This window comes from Neoarius graeffei, chromosome 9, assembly GCF_027579695.1.
Source record: "Neoarius graeffei isolate fNeoGra1 chromosome 9, fNeoGra1.pri, whole genome shotgun sequence".
NCBI lineage: Eukaryota > Metazoa > Chordata > Actinopteri > Siluriformes > Ariidae > Neoarius > Neoarius graeffei.
The window spans coordinates 41,532,603-41,546,609 of NC_083577.1; positions in this window are offsets into that span (position 1 = coordinate 41,532,603).

Here is a 14,007-nt window from a genome sequence, read left to right on the forward strand (position 1 = left end):
GCAGTGTCTGCACAGCCTCCCACCCCACAGCACATACGTCTTCTATGAACGAGTCACGCAGTCCTGAGCAGTTCATGCTCTTTCGGTTTGATGTGGCGGGTCAGGAGAGATCCAGAGATGTGAAGAGCTAGTTCACACACAGAAGACTGAATCACATTCAGACAGGCTTCGAGAGAAGGCTCAAATAGTGTGTGTACAATAAACAGAGACAGGAGGCAAATGATTATACCGCCACAAACAGTACCCAGGCCTGAGTGTACCCGAGTGTACACTTCTCTTTCCTGTGATGGGGGGGTGAGAGAATGAGAGAGCAGAGAGAGATGATGATGAGGTGTCGACTTTGCTGCACAGCTCACTGACACACTTTAACTTGAGCAGACAAGCAGCAGCACAGGTGACGTCACTGCTACTGAGAGTGAGCTGCACAGAGAGGAGGTCGTGGCCTTATCCACAGCCAGCTGTTACACACACAAACTCACACACCAATGCACAGCATGCAAATGGAAAAAAAATTATATACAGTATATGGAACATTCAAAACAACTTGGTTGTATTCTCGCTGCAAATATTTGCAGAGCCATGCATTCAACACTAAGTGTGCAATTTGCGCGCACACACTACAGTATCTGTAAGTAGCCTGCATCACGTTCTTGTTTCTGCACAGTTCAGTGCCCTGGTCGAGGTAAGCTCCAAGAATAGCCGTGTATCTTGATGGAGCCTGATAAGGTTCGGCTGATCAAACACGAGTGCTGAGTGAGAGGAATCGGTTGCTGGTGGCTGTGAATCTCCTGTTCTCTGCTGTTCACACAAAGCTCCACTCAAAGCCTGTGTGATGAGCAAATGCTTGGTAGCTTCAAAGCAATGTCTATAATTTAAGAACATGACATAAAAAAAATGAATATCATGGTATGTTTACAGGTAAAATTTTTTGCCAATCTGAAAATATTCAGTCCGACTGCAGATTTCGAATAAACATTGTTTAGATGCACATTACATGTAATCCCATCCAAAGTTATACACATACTGTATGCTGAGCAAACTTTGCCAGAGAACTAGAGAGTTATTATTTTAAATTATTCTACTTTTGTCAAGACTTTTTAAATTATTTGCATCTCAGAAAAATGTCATCCTACTGTGATTTATTAAACGGACCATGAGAAGAAGCGATTATGACTGGAAAGTTGCTCAATGTATCGTGCACACACACGCACTGCTACTGAGAGTGAGCTGCACAGAGAGGAAGTCGTGGCCTTATCCACAGCCAGCTGTTACACACACACACACAAACTATATTATATATATCAGGCTTGTAGTATTGTAGGCTTGTAGTTGGACTCGAGTCCAACTCATGCCTTAATTTTAAGGATTTGTGACTTGACTTGGGCTTCAGCACTGATGACTCGGGCTTGGACGCAGACTCGTGCATTAACTGCATTTGGTCTCGTAAATTGGAGACGAGGACTCTAATAATTTGGCGTAAGATATTTATATCTACATTAATTTTTATACTAATTTCATGCAAGAGAATGCACATTCATCTGTTTATACGTCATGTTCAGGAACAAACTAACGTTAATGGTGCTAAAATGCCTGGAGAGACGCCCCTAGGACTGTCCGCTTTGCTTATACAGACTTCTCGTGCGGTGGGAAAAATGCACTGCTATGTGTTCCATATGTAGAAGAACCATCGAGGAGACGACGGGGACAACCTCGAACTTCAATCGTCATTTAGCAAGACTCCACCCAGAGAAGGAAGTGACACGCTATGTTCATTGCTCTGTTGATAGTGGGCGGGGCTTGCTGACTGATGAACTAGCGAGTGTTAACCCTCTCTCATGTTATTTGCCCTGTTGAATGTGGGCGGGGCTTGCTGAGCGATGAACAAGCTTTTTATCTGTCGCCTGTTAACTAAAATGGGGCAGTCGAGCAGTAACATTAGTCCAACACAGCAGCAGAGACGCTTTCACATAAAGGCAGCAACAGCCACCGTCAAATGGTGCAGTTGGAGTCTTGTTCTCCGACTCAATTTGGATCAGTAGTGGACTCGACTTGGATTTTTCTTTAATGACTTGGACTTGACTCGGACTTGAACAGTGGGGACTCGAGACTGGACTTGGACTCAAGGTTTAGTGACTTGACTACAACACTGATATGCATGTGTATATATATATATATATATATATATATATATATATATATATATATATATATATATATAAAATCTCCTTCTCACCCCCGGTGGGGGGGTGGTATCCATGTCATCCTCAAGCTCGGGTCCTCTACCAGAGGCCTGGGAGTTTGAGGGTTCTGCGCAGTATCTTCGATGTTCCTAGGACTGCGCTCTTCTGGACTGAGGCTTCAGATGTTGTTCCTGGGATTTGCTGGAGCCACTCTCCCAGTTTGGGGGTTACTGCCTCAAGTGCCCCCACTACCACGGGGACCACGCAGCCCTTGACCTTCCACATCTGTTCCAGCTGCTCTTTCAACCCTTGATACTTCTCAAGTTTCTCATGTTCCTTCTTCCTGATGTTGGTGTCAGCTGGGATCGCCACATCTATCACCACCACCGTCTTCTGCTCTTTGTCCACCACCACTATGTCCGGTTGGTTAGCCAGGATCTGTTTGTCAGTCTGGAAGCTGAAGTCCCACAGAACCTTGGCCCTGTTGTTCTCAGCCACCTTCTGTGGTATGGCCCATTGGGACTTGGGTACTTCTATTCCATACTGGTTGCAGATGTTCCTGTATACTATCCCAGCCACTTGGTTGTGCCTCTCCATGTACGCTGATCCAGCTAGCATCTTACACCCTGCTACTATGTGCTGGACTGTTTCAGGGGCTTCTTTGCACAGTCTGCATCTTGGGTCTGATCTACTCTGGTAGATCCTGGCCTCTATGGCTCTTGTGCTTATGGCCTGTTCTTGTGCTGCCATGATTAGTGCCTCTGTGCTGTCTGTCAGTCCTGCATTATCCAGCCACTGGTAGGATTTCTTGATATCAGCCACTTCCTCTATCTGACGGTGGTACATGCCATGTAGGGGTTTGTCCCTCCAGGTTGTCTGTTCCTCCTCCTCCTCTGCACTCTCATCAGGGTTCTGCTGCCTGAGACATTCACTTAGCAGTTCATCCTTTGGGGCCATCTTTCTGATGTATTCTCGGATTTTCGATGTTTCATCCTGGACCGTGGTCTTGATGCTCACTAGCCCTCGGCCTCCCTCTTTCCGCTTAGTGTATAGTCTCAGGGTGCTGGACTTGGGGTGGAACCCTCCATGCATGGTGAGGAGCTTTCTAGTCTTGATATCTGTGGCTTCTATCTCCTCCTTTGGCCAGTTTATGATACCAGCAGGGTATCTGATGACTGGTAGTGCGTACATGTTGATGGCTCGGACCTTGTTCTTACCATTCAGCTGACTTTTCAGGACCTGCCTTACTCTCTGGAGGTATTTGGCTGTGGTTGACTTCCTTGTGGCCTCTTCATGGTTTCCATTAGCCTGTGGGATGCCAAGGTACTTGTAGCTGTCTTGGATATCACCTATGTTGCCCTCTGGTAGGTCAATCCCCTCAGTCCGGACCATCTTGCCTCTCTTTGAGACCATCCGGCCACACTTGTCCAATCCGAATGACATTCCTATGTCATCGCTGTAGATCCAGGTGGTGTGGATCAGCAAGTCTATTTCTCGCTCGTTCCTGGCATACAGCTTGATGTCATCCATGTAGAGCAGGTGGCTGATTGTTGCCCCACTACGGAATCGGTACCTGTAGCCGCTCTTTGTGATGATCTGACTGAGGGGGTTCAGGCCTATGCAGAACAGCAGTGGTGATAGCGCATCTCCTTGGTATATGCCGCACTTGATGTTGACTTGGGCAATGGGTTTTGAGTTGGCCTCTAGGGTTGTCTTCCACATTTCCATTGAGTTCTGGATGAAGGTCCTTAGGTTCCTGTTGATCTTATACAGTTCCAGACATTCCAGTATCCATGTGTGTGGCATTGAGTCGTAGGCTTTCTTGTAGTCAATCCAGGCAGTGCACAGGTTGGTCTGTGTCTTCTTACAGTCTCGGGCGACTGTTCTATCGACCAGTAGCTGATGCTTGGCTCCTCTGGTGTTACTGCCAATTCCTTTCTGTGCCTCGCTCATGTATTGAGCCACATGCTTACTCATTTTTGCCACAATGATGCCTGACAGGGCCTCATGTATTGAGCCACATGCTTACTCATTTTTGCCACAATGATGCCTGACAGGGCCTTCCATGTTGTGCAGAGACAGGTAATTGGCTGGTAGTTGGATGGGATGGGTCCCATCCCTTCTGGGGGTCCTTCATGATTAGGACTGTCCTGCCTTGGGTTAGCCATTCTGGGTGGGTCCCATCCCTCAGCAGCTGGTTCATGGAGTGCAGTTAGCTTCTTCAGCCAGTACGTATGGATTATATCGGGGCCTGGTGCTGTCCAGCTCTTCATCTTTGACACTCTTTCTTGGACGTCTGCCATTGAGATGGTTACTGGTTCTTGTTCTGGGAGGTTGCTGTGGTCAGCTCTTCCGTATTTTCTGTCCTCGTCCATCGATGTCTTGTTCCAGTAGCCCATTTCTCATCAGTTTGCCCTGGTTCCCTAGCAACTGACGCAGACCTAGCAACTGACGCAGACCTTGTTGACCCGGTATGACTCTATCAGTTATGTCTTCACTCATTCCTGAGGTAGGCTGATATATCATGAGGGGTCTTGCCTAAGGACCCTTACTGGTTGATGTTTTGCCCCGACCGGGATTCGAACCCCGATCTCCCGCGTCATAGTCAGTGAGCATTACCACTGTACTATCCAGCTGATTATTTATATATGTATGTGTATATATGTATGTATATGTATGTGTGATGTATGAGTGATTCCACGCTTATGGGTACTGAAATGGGGACATGAACTTATTTTTAAAAATTCACCTAAAACCATTTCTTTTTTTACCATCAGGTCACAAAACATGTAATCTTTAATGAATGATATGTTAAAAGATAACTTTAATTTTCTGAGATGTAATAAAAACATATTTATATGCTAAAGTCAGAACGTAACAGAAGTGTTGTGGACAAATATATTCTCAATTTTAACAATGTAGAATTACTTTTTGAAACATAGGAAGGTGATGTTTTAGCAAATATAATTAATAAACATGTGTAGTAGAATAAACATACACATTCTTTCAATAAGATTAACATGGTATATAGCTAGATTGTAATTAATTTGTAACAGATGCGAGATGGACAATCGTAACAGAAGTAATGTAACAGACATCATTTTGGAACTCATAGGCTTGACTTTGGCATATAAATATGTTTTTATTACATCTCAGAAAATTAAAGTTATCTTTTAACATATCATTCATTAAAGATTACATGTTTTGTGACCTGATGGTAAAAAAAGAAATGGTTTTAGGTGAATTTTTAAAAATAAGTTCATGTCCCCATTTCAGTACCCATAAGCGTGGAATCACTCATATATGTGTGTGTTTTCTTTTCTGATTGAACTATCAAACTATCAGTCAGATTATTAACCAATTATTAGATGTTCGCTACAGGTAATTCGATGAACAGATTAATTAATACAGAACAGATTAAAAATTAATGAGTTAATAATTGCTATTAGAGAGTATTAAATGTAGCCACTGTTTCTGACTGCTAGAAAATAATAACATAAAATGAAAAGGGCACCAGCCAGAAACACACAGTAATGGGGAAAGTAATGAAACACACAGACTCAGGGGGGAAAAAAAGACTCAGTGGCTAAACCTTTTTATGTGACATTTGGGCGTTTTCTGCCTTTTTTTTTTCAGACCCAGGTGACAAATTTGCACAGAATAAGGATTCATTCATGTTTTATTTAGGATTCTTAGCTTTCTAAAGCAACTGGTTCTACATAGACCCTTTATGGGTTGACCAGCTGGACGAACTAAACCAATTCTCTAAATTCTCTCTTTTTGTGTCACTTGATTTATATGCTTTCTTATCCTGATGTGCTCTATGGAGGTTGTAATGTGAGTTCATCTCCTAAATGTTGATAATCCAAACAGAGCACCATTTGTCATGGTTAATCCAGAGCTATTAGAAGACTGTAGGGAACACACACCAGGTCGTCAATATGAGCACACACCTGCTTTACAATCGAGCTGCTGAATTATTATTATTATTTTAAAATAAATGTATAACTTTAAAGGTTATAAAGACAGCTAAGACCACAATATTGTCTGACTGACCAAGTCTTGATTCTGTGCAGTTTTCAGATTTGGACCGAGGATAAAACGCATGCAGAATCCAATTCTAGATGTCATTATCACGGCTTCTCAGCTGTCTGCTCTGCTCAGGCTAATGGCCATCCATAAAAGTGTGTGTGTGTGTGTGTGTGTGTGTGTGTGTGTGTGTGTGTGTGTGTGTGTGTGTGTGTGTGTGTGTGTTTAGCATCAAGCTAACTGAGCCATCAGTTAATGCCTTAAAATGCAGGCATAATTTTCCCCCTTGTTTATGCAGGGTGCATATTGTGTGTGCATTGTAGTCTCTCAGATTTATTAGTCGAATGGACATGTTTAGTTGTGTATTATTCAGGAATTTGTATCTGTCTTGTCCTGGGATATAACACAGGCATTCCTGCTGCAAAATCCTACTTGTGACACGCGTTTTCCCATGCTGTGCTGGGCTAATTGCAGCCGACCTCCAGTTTCCCAATGATAAGTGACTAGACCAAGATTACACACATTTTACAATACACATCATAACTTATTCATGATGGCTGAATACGAAACATCCATTAGCTTGGTTTATCACAAATGTAGTAGGACACGAGCACAATCCTATGGAGTTTTTGACAATCTTTCCTCCCTTGCTGTTTTGAGTAGGAAAATTGTCTCCTTAGATCTGTGGCCCACTTCTTTTTATACATGAAGCATTTGAGAGCCTTTTTGTATTTGTACGCATTAAGAGATCATGTAACAATAGCATATATTATGAGTCAGATGTAATTCATGATTATTCAGGCTGGTTAAAAAGGAGCTGGCGAGGCAGTGGCAGACAGCACGTAGGCTAATGTGCGATGGTGTTTTGGAAGGACTCCATTTCCATAAGACAGGCTTACCTCAATTCTACAGGTTATTATATATTTTTTTCAATTCTTTTTCAGAGTTGAGAAATATCACTAAATTACTGAGCTTGTTAAAGTGAACAATGTCACATGAATGCCTTAGATAAAAGTGCACTAGCATTCGGCTAACAGTAATTATTCTACCCACATTCACTGGATGTGAGCAATCGCACACACTGATTGGCTACTCTAGTACAAGGCTACAGGCTCATATACCATGAGTAGAGAAAAACAAAATTGCGGAGTACATCAAGTCAGATATATCACTTTATCAAGTATTTAAAAGAAACAAAAATAGATAAAAGAATATAGTTTTTTTCCCCACCCAGTAGCTCCTGTACCACACTCCAGCCCAGTCGGTGGCGGTAATGCACCTTTAAGTTGGTTTGCCAACCACCAAAAAACCCTAAAGAAGAAGAAGAAAATGGCGGAGCGTGTTGCTGAACCAACTGAGGATGAAATAAAAATGCTATTCGAAAACAAAACCTCAAAAAAAAGCAACAAAATATGGAATGAAAGTATTTGATGGTAAGAGCGTATCTTTTTTTTGTTTTTCAAGAATGTCTATTATAGCATGTTTCACAAGTTGCTACTGTCATTTTGCCGGTTTGTTTACAGTCTAAGCGGAAATGATTTTGTCAGACGTTTTGTATAAAGTTTTTATTTATTGAATTTGCTAAAAATAAAAATGCCCTGTTTCTCAAAATCCAGTGAATGTGGCTCGAATAAAACAGTTATTCCACTCAATCTTGTTGTACATGGCTTATAGCAAACTTGGCGCTAAGCTTCTTGTCGGCCGTCAGCTCATGTACCGTACGACTCGATTTCGTGGAATAACTGTTAATTATACAGTACTGCTGGAGTCGGATCAATCAATTTAGGACCAATTCATGACATGGATGTCTGTCTCCCCAAAACATTACAGTGGGTGGACTGGCTACGCCAAATTGCCCCTAGGTGTGTGAAAGAGTGTGTTTGTGTGTGGTACCCTGCAATGGATTGGTGTCCCATCCAAGGTGTATTCCAACGTTGTCCTCAGGATAGGCTCCACATACACCAAGCTACTGAAGACAAACGAATTAATTCATTAATGAAATTTACTGTTTGTAATGTACCTGTTAATGGCAGTCATTGGTTCCATTTCAACTCATTAGTGGAAATGATGTGAATTCATCCAAAACCTGTTACACATTGATTAGGCAAAAATGAGAACTAATTAGTCTTTTGCTAATGTAAAAGCAAATGGCCTTTCATGGCTCTGTACCTGTTGCTTTGTTTTTCTAATGTAGACATGCACTTTTGAACAGTGTAAATCAATGTCTGATGCCACATTCATGCCAAATAGTCTTTTAATATAATATAATATAATTATGTCTGTAACTTATGTAATTCCCCAGAAAGATGAAATCATTATCCTAGCCTTTTCCTGTTTCATAGCTTCACACATGGCTGCTTATAAAACCGTACATAAGCCAACTTATAGAAATGATCTCTCATTGATTTGATTTTCTTAAACGAGACATTTAAACAAATCAAAACGTGTATGGTTTGATTTCATTGATTCACTCCACATAATGAGCATCCATAAATACTGTGTAGGCTCCATCTTTTTTGAGGTCAGAAGGTCTCCACTTGAATGTCATCCTTTTTCTTCACCACTTAAGTAGTGTTTATGATGAGAAGTGTTTATGGATGATATTTCATCTGTGTATGAGACAGCGTTTGTGTACTAGCTACCTGGCATTGTTTACTTCATGATATGATCGGGTGGTAGAGTAGACATTTCTGTCTGTCTCTCTTCGTCTACTTTTCATGCACTCAGTTCAAGTCTTATAACTGTTAGCTATCTCATCAGTCCCCACTACTTGAAAAAACCCTGCTGATGATCCATAGTTTTGAAATGTTGTCAGGAAGGCAGGGCTCAACATTAACGGTAGTCTGACTGTCCGGGACAACCAAATGTTTGGTCCGGACAAGATAAATCCACATCTGCCTGTCCAACAGGACAAGTTAAATATTTGTTGAAAATCATAATTTTTATAGTAATTATTCAAGAGTTACATCAATGAAGTTCCAACGAAACTAGTTCAGTCACCTCAGTGATCCGGCCGTGTTATTGTTTACGAAATTCCGGGGAAACTGAGTACAGGTGCGTGTGTAAAAATAACCACGTAGTAATATCTAATTATAGATTATGAGAGTCATCGAAATCGGAGAAATTGCGATCAAGTACCTCAATAAAATAAATATCTGTGGTGAATCTTCATTTCATTCAGACATTTATTGTATTTTTCTTTTGTATAGGACACATTAACCATCACAAATGTGGTGAAAATATTTTGCAGGAATTTTACAACAGTGCCAGACTCACTTACGGTGTGTTTTCCTTCACAATGTGATTCTGTCACCCTTATCATGTCCAACTTGTGTTCTTTTGGTTTCATTTCTTTGAATTAATTTAAACTTAAAGTTTTACTGGATTAATCAAGATTTAACTTTATTTCCTCCAGAAATTTTGAATTTGGGTGAGTGTAACTCTTAAAACTGCGGATCAGGTAATGGGTTCTAACAACACATGCACCATAATGGGGCACTGGATAATTTTTGTTTATTGTTACAGTTAAAGTTTGTGTTTTATTGAAGAATTATAAATCATTAAAGCATAATGATGATCATAACTATACCTACTTTTTGATAAAATTGTTAACCACTTTCTTTTCATTACCTCGCCCGCGATGGAGTAAGCGGGGTGAGGTATTGTAATCAGTGTGGTTTGTTTGTGTGTCTTTTAACAATCTAGCGTCTAGACGGTTGCACCAATTGACTTCAAATTTTCAGGGTAGGTGGACAATGGTCCGTAGATTACCTGAGTAAATTTTGGGGGTAATCGGGTCAAGGTGAAGGTCAAAGTCACCGGAAAGGTCAACCTTTCGGCCAAAATAACATATTTTCCATTATAACTCAAAAACAGTTGCTGAGAGACAGATGTTTACTATTATGAGCATATAGGAACTCCCATATGGTCTTTCATTTGGCACTATGATCTCTGACCTTGAGTGACCATGAAAGGTCAAATTCAAAGTCACGGATTTTCAGAGGGCTGTAACTTGAAAACAGTTGAGGATAGACAGATATTTAGCATTATCAACTTATAGGAAGTGCCATATTGGCTTTCATTTGGCACCATGATCTTTGACCTTGAATGACTTTGAAATGTCAAACTCAAGGTCATGGATTTTCATAGGACTATAACCTGACAGTTGATGATTGAGAAATATTACCGTTATCAACATATAGGTATAAAACAAGTGCTGCCAGGTGAGGTTTGTTTTGCCTGGTAACACTTGTTGAACTAGTAAATACATTGTAATAAAAAGGTTATGGTCAGGACAAGTGGAAAAATCTTGCTGCTTGAACGATTGGAGAACTGGATTAAAAAGTTAATGTTGAGCCCTGGAAGAGTTTGTGGCTCAGTAGTCTTTCAAGGAAGACCTGTAACTTAGCTGGAGGCTGGCATGTTTTGTTAATAATGTGGGTAAGAACCGCTTATTTTGACAGAACAAGGCCATCTGACTGACATGGCAGATGAGCAAATACAAAATTTTAATCTAGTAGTAGATTTACTTTGTTTATTTACCACAAACTGGCGGCACGGTGGTGTAGTGGTTAGCACTGTCGCCTCACAGCAAGAAGGTCCGGGTTCGAGCCCCGTGGCCGACAAGGGCCTTTCTGTGCGGAGTTTGCATGTTCTCCCCGTGTCCGCGTGGGTTTCCTCCGGGTGCTCTGGTTTCCCCCACAGTCCAAAGACATGCAGGTTAGGTTAACTGGTGACTCTAAATTGACCGTAGGTGTGAATGTGAGTGTGAATGGTTGTCTGTGTCTATGTGTCAGCCCTGTGATGACCTGGCGACTTGTCCAGGGTGTACCCCGCCTTTCGCCCGTAGTCAGCTGGGATAGGCTCCAGCTTGCCTGCGACCCTGTAGAACAGGATAAAGCGGCTACAGATAATGGATGGATGGATGGATGGATGGATGGATGGATTTACCACAAACTGCTTCAAACAAAACTCGTCAATAACTTTTACATCCGGGACTGTGTGAATATCTTGCACTGAAATAGTCATTATATTTCTCGATCCAAAAGTTTGTTTTTCTTTTGAAAACCAATGCACAGAAGTGCAGACACACAGAAATGAAAAGAACCAATCAGAATCCAGCCTTCAGTGTTCTGAAGGTTGTGGCCGGAAGAGAGTACAAAACATATCATCCTTTGTTTAACTGAAACTAACGGCTCAGTGACTTTTGCCACTGATGTGTGATGGTCTAAATGGTGAAAGTGAGCCTATGGAGGGTGTGTTTTCACTATAAACATTTCTTCTTTGATGATAGACAGCTATTATACCTTCACAAGTCCATTTCACCTTTGTAGAATTCTCCATCAGATTGTCCATTGCTCTGATGCACACTGACCAGAGCTGAACAGATGGTGTGGTTCATAAACACTTAAGCTGATGATTTTTTTTCTTTCGCTGCCCCTGTGAAAGTGCTGATCTCACAGAAACGCTGCTTGTGTCAAAGGCTGCTTTTGTGTTGAGTGCAGGGCACTGGCACAGGGGACTGCATTGATGAGTTTCATTGTGAGTTTTACTCCATGTGCGTTTCCTGTTTCCTTAATGTTTTCAACTTCAAAGCTGCACGAACTGAACAATACACCATGAAGTAGTGCCTCAGAATGTAGTATTGCATGTGCTGACTTATACTTCTATATATACTTTGAATATACTCATCTCATCTCATTATCTGTAGCCGCTTTATCCTGTTCTACAGGGTCGCAGGCAAGCTGGAGCCTATCCCAGCTGACTACGGGCGAAAGGCGGGGTACACCCTGGACAAGTCACCAGGTCATCACAGGGCTGACACATAGACACAGACAACCATTCACACTCACATTCACACCTACGGTCAATTTAGAGTCACCAGTTAACCTAACCTGCATGTCTTTGGACTGTGGGGGAAACCGGAGCACCCGGAGGAAACCCACGCGGACACGGGGAGAACATGCAAACTCCACACAGAAAGGCCCTCGCCGGCTACTGGGCTCGAACTCAGGACCTTCTTGCTGTGAGGCGACAGCGCTAACCACTACACCACCGTGCCGCCCACTTTGAATATACTGTGTTACTAAAATACACATGAAATCATTCATGAATGATGAAGCTGCAGTGAACAATTTTTAAAACACTGACCAATTTCATTTTTAAATTTCTTATAACTAAAGCGGCGGCTACAATTATCGACAGTCCATAATTATCGACATCTTTTCAGTTACCAATAAAAAACAATTTTACAAAGGTGAGTTTAAGTTACAACAGTTATTATTGGTTAATTAATCAACCGGAAGACCCGCCCCGCCCTTTGAGCTTGTCGTCTGATAACACAGCTCGTTACCTGAGACGGAATTTTTTAGCACGATGGGCAATTTGAGGAAAACCCGGACGTTATCATCGCAGGTACTGTAAGCATGGTGGAAAGATCACGGACATGTTTTTACTTATCAAATTCACCGATATTTCATGATCTCCTTGTCGAAACCTACTTTGTTTCTTACTCTTTCATTTGACAGCCGCCATTTTGTATCTAAACGCGTGTTTGAGAAGTCACGTGAGGTGTCAGTAAGAGTGATCACTTTCACCAGTGTCCACCGTTATTGACACCCTGTGGAATTAAGTGGCATTTACAGCTGTTATGGATCGATCTTTGTGTAACATTGTTGAAGTAGATGAAGTACTTTAAAAAAATAAAAGTGCTGTGATTTATAATATTTTTTTCTGATTCATAGCAGAATGGAATGCTTATAGAGTATTTTAAATCCTATTGCAATAAGTAGAATTAGACCAGAATTAAATTCCGAGCATATAAAAAATTACATGCTTGAAATATTCAGATTTTTCTGTTCCAGTCAGAATTTTTTTTTTTAGCTTGTTGTAAATATCTACCGCATATCGCAATATCAGTAGACATTTTAAATTTTGGTTCGAGGAATGACATGTGACCTTTGACCTGGATTTTCATGTGGTTACAATGTCAATACCAATAAACGTCAACAGGTAAAACTACAAAACTAGAAATTAATACAAACAACAATGAATGATTAACAAAATGTGATCTACAAAAATACTTAGAAAGTGGAACAAAAACAGGTTAAACATTATCAGTTCATTTATTTACAAACATTAGAATTACTTCATTTACTTAAGCACCGACATCCATATATTTATCATCTCATCTCATTATCTGTAGCCGCTTTATCCTTCTACAGGGTCGCAGGCAAGCTGGAGCCTATCCCAGCTGACTACGGGCGAAAGGCGGGGTACACCCTGGACAAGTCACCAGGTCATCACAGGGCTGACACATAGACACAGACAACCATTCACACTCACATTCACACCTACGGTCAATTTAGAGTCACCAGTTAACCTAACCTGCATGTCTTTGGACTGTGGGGGAAACCGGAGCACCCGGAGGAAACCCACGCGGACACGGGGAGAACATGCAAACTCCACACAGAAAGGCCCTCGCCGGCTACTGGGCTCGAACTCAGGACCTTCTTGCTGTGAGGCGACAGCGCTAACCACTACACCACCGTGCCGCCCACTTTGAATATACTGTGTTACTAAAATACACATGAAATCATTCATGAATGATGAAGCTGCAGTGAACAATTTTTAAAACACTGACCAATTTCATTTTTAAATTTCTTATAACTAAAGCGGCGGCTACAATTATCGACAGTCCATAATTATCGACATCTTTTCAGTTACCAATAAAAAACAATTTTACAAAGGTGAGTTTAAGTTACAACAGTTATTATTGGTTAATTAATCAACCGGAAGA